Source organism: Carassius auratus, unplaced genomic scaffold (genome assembly GCF_003368295.1).
Source record: "Carassius auratus strain Wakin unplaced genomic scaffold, ASM336829v1 scaf_tig00039369, whole genome shotgun sequence".
Taxonomy (NCBI): domain Eukaryota; kingdom Metazoa; phylum Chordata; class Actinopteri; order Cypriniformes; family Cyprinidae; genus Carassius; species Carassius auratus.
Genome location: NW_020526506.1, coordinates 1 through 13,725, shown reverse-complemented (window position 1 = coordinate 13,725; position 13,725 = coordinate 1). Strand labels below are relative to the sequence as shown.

At 37.7% G+C, this 13,725-nt stretch overlaps 1 pseudogene; it reads right to left on the bottom strand.

Annotated features, from left to right (window-relative positions):
• Nucleotides 1-589: 589 nt before the first annotated feature.
• On the bottom strand, nt 590-4,413 carry LOC113083758 (cytochrome P450 3A30-like; annotated as a pseudogene).
• Nucleotides 4,414-13,725: the final 9,312 nt, after the last annotated feature.

The window sequence follows — 13,725 nt, the reverse complement described above, 5'->3', positions numbered from 1 at the left end:
AAACTTTCCAGTGATTAATTGAATATTCACTCGAAAAAGCAAACGCATCTCTGCCACTGTGCGCTCAATCCACTCAGCTTGCTTTATCAGCTTGAGCACGTCAGCTATACAGGCATTAATACTGAATGTTTAACATTATATTCATTGCATATATATTCTACGTTGACAACCTTAATCTCTAATAACTCCATTCTGCTCTCTGTTGTTCTGTTGTCTGTGTTTCTATGTCTAAATATAGCACTTAACACATGCTGTGTGGTATCTGCGTTTGATAACAGGGCATTTTAATGGGTACGAGTACAGGAGCTCAGTATCTGGCCCCTATTGGCGCTTCCCTAATATTTATATTTACAATTATATTTGTTTTTGTCTCTGCGTTGTTGTTTTCTCTGTGTACTAGAAGCTTATGTTGCTAAAACAAATTCCTTGTATGCACAATCATACTTGGCAATACAATAAAGCTCTTTCTGATTCTGATTCATATTCAAAAAGAGTCTCTTTAAACCAATCCACATTTCAAGCAAATCCCGTAATGTAAGGTTGTGTTGTACAGTGAATACAGCAATAGACATCACACACATCAGATACGTACAGTATCTACAGACTTTAATTGATTTGGTACATTTAATTTCATATTTCCATTTAATTTCTTTCAAGGTTAACCTCATCTAATTTGTTTTATCAATCATCACAAAGTAAAGCCCCTAAACATGAATCTTATGGCATCAACATTTCCACTCTCAGAAAGTCCCAGATGACAGCAGAATCTGTCTAAAAAGTAAAGCATGTTACCGAACTCTCAGTCTGAGTCCGAAAGACCAGAGAATCCTCCTCTTCACTGAAGACTAGAGACTACATCTATTTTTACATTTTAAAAGACAGATCAAACCTCCTCCTCGGACTGAAAGAGAAGCAAACAGCAGATGAATGGTGGTTCAGGAGCTGCTCTACGATGTTTTGTTGTTACAAATATCTTCTGAGAGGGAAAACTTCCGAGGCTTGAGCTTGAGTTTAATGGGCTCTTTGGAAGAAAGGAAACCGCTGATGCCAAGCTCCAGAGGAACCTGTGAAGAGAAAGAGAAGGTGAGCATGAGTTAATAACTGCAGTCATCCTGTGAGACAGTGTGGAGGATCCGTCTGCTCACCTGAGTCTCGTCACACACTGAGACGTCGAACCTCTGCAGGATCTCCACGATGGCCAGCTTCATGGTCACCTGAGCAAACCTCATCCCGATGCAGTTCCTGGGCCCCAGACCGAAGGGCATGTACATGTAGGGGTCGATCGACTCCTTGTTGTCTTTAGTGAACCTGGGAATGAAGCAGAAGCATTGACACAAGCACTGAGATGCTAGGTTTCAGTGTGAACTCTGTGTTTATCTGGCTCTAGTTCTCTACAGAGCTGTGTTTTGTGGTTCCTGACCTCTCGGGTTTGAAGCTCTCCGGGTCGCTCCAATAATCTGGGTCTCTGTGGAGGACGTATGTGGGATCATCACCACCATGTCTTTAGGGATAAGGAGGCCGTTGATGTCCACCGTTTTCTTACAGACCCGCTCAAGTCGACCACCAACGGGGAAGAGCCGCTGAGACTCATTCAGAGCCGCATCCAGATACTCCATGTTCATGACACCTTCATAATCCACCAGAGCCTTCAACACAGTTCAGAGCTTAACCTCTCAAACTCTTCTCATGTACAAATTCACTCAGTTCTCCGAGCTCTACCTTATTAGGGAAGGTCTGGTCGATCTCCTTCTGCAGTTTCTTCATGGCCTCTGGGTTGGTTGCCAGATTGTAGAAGAAGAAGGACAGAGTGCTGCTGCTGGTCTCGTACCCGGCGAAGATGAAGATCATGGACTGTGAGAGGATCTCGTGGTCACTCAGACCTGCACAGGACACTGTGTGAGGAATGTTTCTTCAAATACAGCACAAGATCATTCTGAGATGCTTTACCTTTCTCTGGGTGTTCCTCGCTGCTTCCATGCTCAGTTTTCCCTTCTGTCTGAGAGTCGACCATCAGCTGCAGGAAGTCCACTCGCTTCTGCAGGAAGTGAGAAACATGCTCTGGTGACAGCTTCATTTAAAGGCTCACATCTGTCTGTTCGCGTGAAGTGTTTGTCGTACCTTCTTGTGGTCCTTGGCCACTCTTTCGGACTTGATCTTCTTTAAGGCAGCGTAGAAGTAATCTGTCACAGATGTCGGGAAGAAGGCATAATCCATTTTGTCCAGGACAGGGATGATGAAAGGAAATAAAGCTGGGGAAGACATTGAAAAAGGTCACAACATTTCCTACACTAAACACTGTTGAACTGACAGAACTAGTTGAGCTGTTTACCTGTGAACAGGAACAGAGGGTTCAGAAAGTCAAACTTCAGCATTTTCTTGATGTTGGTCACAAATGGGTCTTTAGGGTTGTTGAGGGAGTCGATGTCGACGCTGAACGCTGTGCTGGTCACCACATCCATACTGTACGCCCCGAAGAACCTGAACACATTCAGACCACAGAGAGATATTGCCATCTGATAAACTTATAACCTATATTCTCTATAAATAGTGAATGGCATCTAAACACCTTTGGTCTGTAATTACAGTGATATTATTGCAACTCTATTCTTATCTATTAAGATAACAACAGGCCATATGTGATGTTATGTAAGAATCTTGAATGTGCGTCTCACTCTTTAACATCTACAGCTTCTCCTCGCGTTGCTGTTTTCCCCAGATTATCAACCAGAGTGTGAGAGTGAGTCTTCATGATACCGAACATCTAGAGGGAGGATCGCCAGTATATCATCATTATCATCATCATTATCTCAAACCATCTCCATCACACACAGGTGACTGACAGTTTTTCTGTGCCATTATTATGTATGTGTGAGTGACTCCAGACTCACGCACCTCCTTTAACCTCCCGCTGGTGAAGGAGGGCGAGAGGACGCTGCGGATCCTCCTCCAGTCGTCATCTTCAACGATGGACACGGCGTCATACAGCGGCCCGTTCAGACGTAAATTCTGCCGGTTCAGAGAACAAACCCAGATGAAACACAAAGACATACTGTTCCAGCGGCCCTAAAACATCCCAGTCATGCAGATTTATTATTATTAGAAAGAATCTAATTTTCTGCTCAAATCCCTCTTTAATTTTTAGAGCCCCAAAGTGGACACGGTGATTGAAAACAATTGCTTGCAAAACTTTTGCATTTTCTAGCTTTGTAATCAAATATAACCTTTCCTTTTTGACCATCATCAAGGTCCATCACTCTACGTTCAATGCAGATCAAATCAGTATTTGACGAGGCTGATTTAATATCAGATGAAGATGATTTTACCCTTCTGTTGGTGAAGAGAGAGTAGCATTCTTTAACCAGGATGGTTTTGATGATGGATAGGTCCATGATGCACAGAACAGGCTGCCTCGCATCGTAAATACTGCCAGAACCACAAGCAATATTAACATCAAATTGAGAACAATCATTCAGTTCATTATAATCATCACTTCACCAGAGTTTGAACAGTTGATTGACATTTAGTATCTTGTAATGACCATCATTGTGTTCTCTGAGTCTTCATTACAGATCCTATGAAGCTTGTCAATGATGTCATAAAGACTGTTAAACCTTCAGTCATATTTGACATTAAGTGTATTAACTGTCGTCATCTGAATCAGTTCTGTTTCATTTTTTGTCAGATATTCTGAAGAGATTCTTTGAGACTGATCTGTGAGGCTTCATAGTCTCACACTCACCCCCAGACTCGTCCGTACTTCTTGAAACACTCCATATCAAAGTTGTAAAACCCCTGAAAATAGCAGATGTGTTCACATTTAGAGACGAATCTAAAGAGTCATCAAAGAAACACTGTGAGAGGACTATGAAAAGAAGTGAAGCTGAAGTAACAACATCCAGATTCACATCACATTCCTTCAATAACGCGAGCAGATCTGAACTGAAGATCATCAACATCCAAATGTGTCTAAAGCTCAGTTTAACACAATATCACACCTTTCTATATTCCAGCATGGTTCCGAAAAATGGCAGAGGTTTTGGCCCCGGGATCCCCAGCTTCTTGAAGTAACCATGAGGCCAGGATCCATATCTGGAAATGACATCAGAACCAAATGAATATTTTAGACAGATATTAATTCATTCACAACAGTAGATTTTTGCTACTGATTGCTTTGAGTTTTTAAACTGTTAGACCTTTGACAGAAGACGACTGTAATTCTTCAAACTCATTACTTACTGACTCATTCTTATTAAGATTCCAGACCTAGAACTAGTTCTTCAGTTGAAGAGAGCATCACTTACATGAACAGAAGTGTCACAAACAGTATGAGCAGAGCCCATGTTTCAGCAGAGAAGAACAGACCGTAGCTCATGGTTCCTGCTCCGGGACGCTCAGACTAAACACTGGCAGCGAGCAGCAGCAGCAGCTTTATTCTGCTCTCAGATTACATATTAACTAGTGGAGAAGAGCCTCACAAACCCTCCCACAGCGTCACGCTCACCTCTGAACACACTCACTTCTGTTCATCAAACCACAGCAGCACCATCATGGTTACATAAACCACCAGGACTAGTCTAACAGCTACCAAACACAGCTCAAACATGATTTATTCTGTTACATAACCACATAGATTGGTCAAATTTGATGTAATTTCGTAAATCTGGATCTGGATTCAGATGTTCGGGACTGCGTTCACAGATGCATTGCTGTGAGTAAATATTTATTTCATCTCTTTAACCTGAATTAGGAGTGTGGTATATTTAGCATGAGTCTTTTTAAACCAAATAAGTCTGTGTTTTAGTGTGTGGCTCCTCTTTCTTGGGTAATGTTCATGTTTTCAGCTTCTGTCAATCAGTCACTGACAGCGATGAGGTTTTGACACGCACATGACATCATGGTGTTGTGCACTTACTCTATAGAGTCAGCTTGATAAGATTAGCATGTGTACATGAATTAATTTCATAACTCATTTGCTTTGGCCGTATGTTAACATAGCATATTCAGGGGTTCACAGTTCTCCATCAATCATAGAAACCAGCAATGTGATCCAGTGGCTCCTGCACAGCAAAATCCCCAGTGTTAATTTAACAATCCCCAGAGTTAATTTAACACTCTGAGTGTGGACTCATATAAACACTGAAGCAGTGTTAAAAGTAACACTGAAGCAGAGTTGAAGTTAATGAGATAATTAAGAAGTTAATTGAGTTATGATTGACCATTATTGAAGACACCTGATGTTAACAAGCAGAATCACAAACGAGAAAATCACAATTTGTGTGTCACCATTATAGTGGTCAGTGTTTGCTTTAGTTGGGATCTTGGCTTGTAACTTTTTATTTTTAAAGTTTGTATGTCAAACCAAGAGCAAAAATCATCGCGTGTTCATGATTAGGTTTTAATGTAATCGTTGTTTGACATGAATCACTGAACTCATTCACAGTGTTTTCTCAAAGTAAAACTTCCATTATTGATTGTCATAGCTTTGATTCCACAATGAAAAAATCTGTATTTTCTATACATTTTGTAGGTATCTCTTGCAAGTGATCCTGATTTTTTTTTAGTAAAGAATTCTAATTTTAGGCACACACAGATAAAATAATCAACGTATGAATCTCAACAATGGTGACAAACAACATATTCAGATCAACAGACCAACTCTGAACATCACAAAACTAGATACAAAAAAATGAACATAGAAACAGCAAAAATAAATATAGTTAGAATAAAAAGTTAAAAAGACAGTTCAGCTCATAATTTATTCATGCCGCAATGCATGATGGGAGCCATGGATGAGTTTTTATTGGCTACAACATGCTTTTTTGATGGTCACCGTTGTTGTGATGCTCACGCTGATTTCTGATGTCTGTGTGTCCAAACAAAAGCTTACTTTTTTTTACGTCGAACTAACTATTAAAAACATGTCATACTATGTCAGAAATGCTGGGTTGCTTAGTTTTCTTTTTCACTTAATATATGTATGCAGTAAAGAAACTTAAACTCAGGCATTCAGGTCACTCTATAACAAATAGCTCAAATCACAATCAATAGCACACATGATTGCCTTTGCTGTGGTCTGTCTGTATGATATAATTCAGCCACCACAGACACACAATATCTAAAGTTAATAACTAAAGGGTCAAGATCCCAACTAAAGCAAACATTGACCACTATAATGGTGACACACAAATTGTGATTTTCTCAGTTGGTGATTCTGCTTGTTAACATCAGGTGTCTTCAATAATGGTCAATCATAACTCAATAACTTCTTAATTATCTCATTAACTTCAACTCTGCTTCAGTGTTACTTTTAACACTGCTTCAGTGTTTATATGAGTCCACACTCAAGAGTGTTAAATTAACACTGGGGATTTTGCTGTGTGGGACTGTTTTAGATGCTCTGTTTTTCTCTCTAAACTGTATTTGATTGTGCAAACAGAAACCAGAGTCCACTGACACCGGCCCTCATTGAGGAAATTATTTTCCCGCTCCGTGCAGAAGAATGGAGGAGGAGTGAAGGGCTTGTGTTTTACAGCTCTCAGGTTGCGTGTTTATGAGTATGCAGTTGTTCCCGGGGCAGGTCTGGGCCATACCTGTCAAGTATCCCGTTTTGGCCGGGAAAGTCACGTATTTTACCGTTCTTTCCCGCCGTCCTCCCGTATTAGTATTTTCCCGTAAATCTCCCGTATTTTTATTTATTTATTTTTTTTACTTGCGTTATTAATAAAATAATAATAATAAAAACATTCCCAATCTGAGCTCTGTCACTAGTCTCGCGATAACTCCCACCTGTAGTAGCCTAGAGACGGATAATGGATGCTACGATAGAGAGTGAAGGCACACCTGCCAAAAAAACCAAAACCCATGTGTAAATACCGTGATAAATGGGACAGCGATTTTACTTTTTTAAAGAATGCAAAGTCTGCAACAAATTGGTACAGCAACTCACTAAAAGAGTAAAAGAAAAGTTGTGAAATGAAAAGAAAAACTGTAAAAGAAAAGCAATATGAAATGAAAAGAATGTGTGGAATTAAAATAAAATGTAAATGTAAAAACAAGCAATGTTAAATTAACAGAAAATATGCAAATAAGCCTTTAAATAAATGCTCTTCATATATACCCTTTTGTGTTTTCATTTGGGCTATAACACCTGTCTTAAAATGTAAGGGATACTGGAGCTTTGTTGGGGTGGTGGGACTGCTCACAATGGGCGCTGGAAAATTTCCCTTATTTTCAAATCCAAAACTTGACAGGTATGGTCTGGGCATGTTCTCCTGGGAATGTGGGAAACAACCTGTTAGACGATACAGGTGACCTATATGTCATTCATGCAACAACTGTAATCTGACCTTAATAATGACTGTTTCCAAACAGGTTTCCCAGACAATCCTCCGATCTGCCACACATGAAAAGTCACCTACATTGCTATGCTAATTATGGGGTACTTAAAAGTATTAAGGATTAGTGAATATACAAACATTAAAACATACTATTATTATCATTTTTTCTTTTTTTTTTACTGTTTTGCTGATAATTAGTTAATGAATGTCCACCTTATTTTTCAACACAGAAGTAAGTTTTTTTTTCTGTGAATGCATGTACTAAAAAATGTGCTACAAAACAGTGTTATGATGACAATTCCAGCATAAAACCAGCTGAGACCTTAGCAGACGAGAAGTGCGGTGGTGGAGAAAGCAGCAGCTAAGGCAACTGACGACCAGACCAGTGACGGGAAGCTGATGCCGTAGCAGACGATAAGTCCAACTGTGGAAGATGCAGCTGATACTTTAAACAGATAACCACCCAAAGATAGAAGCAACTTTGGCTGTAGCCGATGACAGTCGGTTGGTTCAACAAACTGAAGCTGTAGCTACTAAGGCTGCAGCAGATGATAAACTGATAGTTTCTGCCATCTTGGATCATACCAAAACATGCATAACAGCTTTTCAAAACCATAAAAAAATGTATTTTTGAAATTATAATACATGAAATGCAATAAATATAATTATAATATATAATCAAATACCATTAAATATGAAATGCCTGAATAATATGTGTTTTTTATATTAATTTAAGTTTAAGAGAAGTCGTGGCCTAATGATTAGAGAGTCGGACTCCCAATCGAAAGGTTGTGAGTTCGAGTCCCGGGCCGGCAGGAATTTTGGGTGGGGGGAGTGCATGAACAGTTCTCCCTCCACCTTCAATACCACGACTGAGGTGCCCTCGAGCAAGGCATCGAACCCCCAACTGCTCCCGGGCGCCGCAGCATAAATGATGAACACTGCTGTGTGTGTGTGTGTGTGTGTGTGTGTGTGTGTGTGCACGTCGGATGGGTTAAATTCAGAGCACAAATTCTGAGTATGGGGTCACCATATATATAGGCCATAGGCCAGAAAGAGATTATTAACTACTTCTCATCCTTTTATTTGCTTGTTAAAATGTCTACAAATTGCTGAAACTGATCCAAGATCAAGTAAACCACAGACTTTGGTTCACTGGTTCGATCTGACTCACAGGTTTAGAGAGATCATCGACCCCCAGCAATGAGCCATCGACATATCCAAACATTTTATTCTGTTTTCTTTTATTTTTTAGATTGAACTCCGAAAATTACAAAATTCAAAAGCAAGTTCTTCATAATAATAATAATAAAAAAATAATAAATAAAAAAATGGGCATCTCAGGCATATGTTAAATTAAGCAGAGATTTACAGTCTTTTAAAAGACTTTATAGATTCTCAACAGTTAATCCGTTTAGTTTGACGAATATAACATTTTAATAATAAAAGAGAACCAAGCAATAATAAATATGTTCCCTTTAGAAAAGACGTGTTTATTTGAATGAAGTAAAACAAATGATAAATGTAAGACTAGGGTGCAGTTAATTTTAACACTTTGTGACATTTCAGACCAAAACTAAGATGAACAGAGACATTCAAAAAATAAAAGCATAATAATTTCTTTTTTACAATTACAGAAAGAACAGTTGTAATCTATATCCAGATGAAAACACTCTTTTCTTTAGCAGGATATGTTCTGGGAGTAGTTTTAAAGGACACTTCTTTTCGTTTTATTTGTAACAACTCCCCAAAATATTCCCTCTCAAATAAAGGAAACATACAGTATTAACCCAAACAAGTTCAGATGATGAAGAAGAGATATTACCAAACAGATCTAACTATATCTTATCTAGATCTATCTGCTTGCTGCAGTTATCATGAAGTAAATCAAACTGATCTAAAACTAAATGTTTTCAAACTTTACTTCCTGCTGTGTTACACAAGAGCCGTGATTTATGAACAGAGACTGTCTTTTTACAGAGATAGAGTTCATGAACAACAGAATAATCTTTAGCAGAAATATGACATTTCAATGTGACACAGTTTATTAATACTCAAAAGCTGTCCGGCAGAATTCAATAATTGATCAATTACTAATATATCAGATTCAGACCAATGTCTTACAGACTGAGTGTTCTCTGAGTGATAGACAGATAGATAGTGATGTTATTCCAGATGAAGATGAGTGATGGAGGAGAGAAGCTCTGTTTAAAGTCAAACGCCGCATCAGAAGAGCTTTCCTGTGACAATTACCTGATCCAAGAAAGAGGTGTTTTACTGACCTCAAAGACACCTCTGAGAAACGATGTCTTCTCTGACCTCTGCAGCATCTTTTACAGGAGTGTTTACAACGTTTTCATTCATTCCCAAAACTGTTGATACCTATAAAACATTCATATTTACAGAGCTCAAAGAAAGAAACAGAAGAAGAGAGAGAGAAGAGTCTTCTAGAAGAGTCTGAATCATGTGAACAGAGCTGCTCTCTCTCTCTGAACACCACTCTCATCACATTCTGAACACATTCTTCATCTTCACACATCTCATTCATTCCTTGAAGAAATACTTTTAGAAAACTTGGACAATAATATCTGTCAACGGTGAATTTGGTCACAAGTCAGAAAGAGCTTAGTATTACAGAAATGATGAGCAATATTAATAAACCTCCTCATAATGATGGTCTTATTATTAATGAATTTATTCAAACTTTCAGAGATGTGCTTTCCTCTTTTGTTTTAGCTGTTTAATGAATCTTCTCTTAGTCAGGGCTAATTACTCCAATCCTGAAGATAAATGAAGAAAACCTTATCTCTAACTTTATCACTGATGCACTGTTTTTCTCTTATTGTTTCCAGCAGGCTGTAATGAGGGCTGGATTCTCTAATTGATCAGTCTCAGTCTGGAGTCATGAAAAGATATGATTGATTATAGGCACCTTCTCAATGATGGCAAACTAATGCTATTTATTGATTTTAAATAAAGAGTTGGATTCAGAGGAACACAAATTCATGTTGAAAACATTAGAATATAATACATTGGAAAATATCGAAACGTTTCGAAACAGTTATGAGGTAACGAAGCCCTTCATTTACTGAAAATCACGTGTCTTTGGGCAGTTTGCTACGAGACGCGCTCCCCAACCAGTGTTTCGAAACACAAAAGATTAGAAGCTTCAGTGATTCAGTCAGTCTCCTGCGCATGCGCACTTTCACTCTTGGGCTCCTCCCGTCCTCTGAGTCCAAACCGAAAGTAAACTCGGAGAGGAGATGGTCTGGAAGATCGCCATTAAACCCAAAAATAAGAAGACTTGTGAAGCTATAAAAACGGTCATAAACATCACATTACAGTAAGTTCATTTATCTTCATCTGATATTATGTTGTAATTATTATTATTGTTGTATTATTGTTTGAGTTGTTTTCGCTGTTAAACTCCATCTTTAAGCGTCAACCGCCATTTTAGTTGTGACGGATGTAGAAATAAACAAATTCATCTTCAGGATTATAATGATATCGAGCTCTATGGATTCTGCTTTTAGTTGAGATTAATGTATGTATTCATTACAATCTAACACACAAAAGAAAGATGTAATCATCTATAAATGAAGTAGATTCGCAGATGTTGTTGTTCAGTGGCAGTCAGATATTCTCTGGTGTTTGAGTCTCATGGGAACAGTTTAAATACTGTATTTGAAGACAGATCTTCAGTTTTCAGTGAGATTCACTCGGACACGAAGGTTAGCTGCAGTTTGAGCCTTTCTGCAGTCTTAATAAGTGTTTATTATGTCCATTTACATTGAGTTTTGTTATTTCAGTATACATTTATTTACAATTGTAGTTATTTAGTTGTTTTGGTCATTTGGTTAGTTTGAGTTATTTTAGGACTTAAATGAAAATGAGAAACATAATAACTGGCTAAAACTACATAAGGTTAATTTTTCTGTTTTAATTTACATTAAAATGTATTTCAAATAATGAAATTTAATTTATTTCAGCTAATGATAATAACTCTGGTTTACAGAAGGAACACATCTAGAGAGGAATGTATTTAATCGCTCACATCTACAGAATAAAGGCCTTTACAGAGACGTAAACAGGGTTCGAAATGAGGGGGTCTGGGGGGGGTCCCGGACCCTCCATAAGTTCATTAGGGACCCCCCTAAGAATTCATTTTGGATTTTGGGGGGTCCCCAACAAATATATTTTAACATTAAAAAATTTTTGTGAAAATTATAGGTTTTAGTGATGATTTGTATTTATAACAGTGATTCATTTATTTCCTAGCGCGAGGCAGCAATCGGGACAGCTATTAGCTAATTGTGAGTTCAGCATCACAGATTGTTGCTTGTGGTGCACCCGCAGAACACGTACTAGATGAACACGCCAAAAACAAGACATCAACAAAGAGTGAAATCCTGAATGAAAATTCCTGTAAGTGCTTTTATTGTGTGTTATATCTCCTCCATAATTGCTTATAGTAAATAATTAGGAGTTCGAGTTCCTATATCAAAAGTTGCATTAACTAGATACCCAGTGTAATGATTAGAAGAGTACGTTTGTCCAACGTTTCTTGCTAGCTGTAACTTATGTGTATGAAGCCAAATGATCTGCCAGCTAACAGCAGAATGAGCTGCTAGACTAGTTATTCAAGCTAGCTTAACAATCTCCTTGTCCGCAGCAGTGATTACGAAAGATAAACAGGACTTAATTCAAGTCTGTGAGTTTATTAAAGTGAATGTGATTTGAGCATTGATACATGAGAGCTTGGTAAAGAAGCTAATAATATTTTTCTTAATTTTGGAATCCTGCACAAGGAGAGAAAAAGAGGAAAAAGAAAGATCCCGAATTTAATCAAGGGTAAATTGTGCTTATGTGATAACCATCGGCTGTTGTTGGGGGAAATTGTAGATATCAGGGATGCAAAAACAGCGCGCCTAGTGTTTCTTTTACTCTCTATGGTATCCACAACTGCATCAAATTCTGCTTAAACAAAAACTCCTGTCAATACAGAACGAAATATGCTGTAGACTATTTTGCCGTCAAAACTGCCGACGTTGTCTTTGCTGTATCAGTAGGTTATACACTGAAAAAAGTAATAAGTAAATTTACTTAATTTTTATTTGGCAAGTTTTTGCACAAGCATTTTTCAAGTAAATTTAACACATTTGGAAATTAAGTAAATCTACTTAACTAAGTTAAGTAAAAAATAAAATAATAATAAGTACATTTTATTGAGTAAAATTTAATTAAATAATATTCAATTAATGCATTTAGCAGATACTTTTATCCAAAGCAACTTACAGTGCATTCAGGCTAACAATTTTCACCTATCATGTGTTCCCGGGGAATCAACCCCAAACCTTGCGCTTGCTAATGCAATGTTCTACCACTGAGCTACAGGAACAATACAAGATCTTCAAAATTTCACTTACTTACTTTTTTATTTTGGAAAAGTTTTTACACTAACAAAAACCAAAGCAAAGACAGCACGAAGGACTGGATGCACATGATAAATATTCTGCAGTTAAGAAAACAGACAAAAGAAATAGCACTGTAAAACCCGATAAGTAAACTTTACTCAAACCGTTTGAGTAAAAAATTGCCTTGATTTAAACCATGTAAGTTTTTAACTGAGTGATAATTGTGAATTAGTGATGAACAGCTGCTGTTAACAAACAGAATCACTGAAGAAAAGAGAAACACAAGAACTACTACAACTGACTTCAGACACAGACTTAGATGAAATCAACTGAAATAAAATACATGAAATCTCTCAAGATCTGATTAAACAACTCCCACAAACAGCATCAGCAGCTCCACTTATTAATAACCAGACTGACTTTATTTCTGTCAGACGTCTACAGAAGATCTTATTGAGAATGAACTAAGGTTTAGATGTTGATTTATTGTTTCATTTGAAGTAACCATGTTAGAGATCAGTGTTTGCTTTAGTTGGGCTCTTGACCCTTGATTTCTGTCTTAGTCTTTTCTCTGGCTGTTATAACTGTGTGTTTCTAAAACATGTTTGTTGTAACTCAAAAGCCAGAAGAAACGCCTTCAGGTGTTAACTTGTACCTAGGTGTAGGTTGTTATACTTTATATTGGTGATGATAGTCATCAATTATTTATCTGTATGGCGTCTAATGGAGTAGGTGTTGTGTAATTAGAAGTGATTTTTAGTAAAAGTGACACTAAGAGCCAGTGATTCTGTGTAGATAATCAGTTAATATTAAAATGACTTTCTAAAATTTTGTACACATAACTTTTTCTTCTATGCCAGTAATTGGTCAGACACAGACATCAATAATCAGAATATGAACCTCTACAATGGTGACAAAAAAAACTTGCTGCAATGCATTCTGGGTACTATTGTAGTACAGAACTCATCCATGGC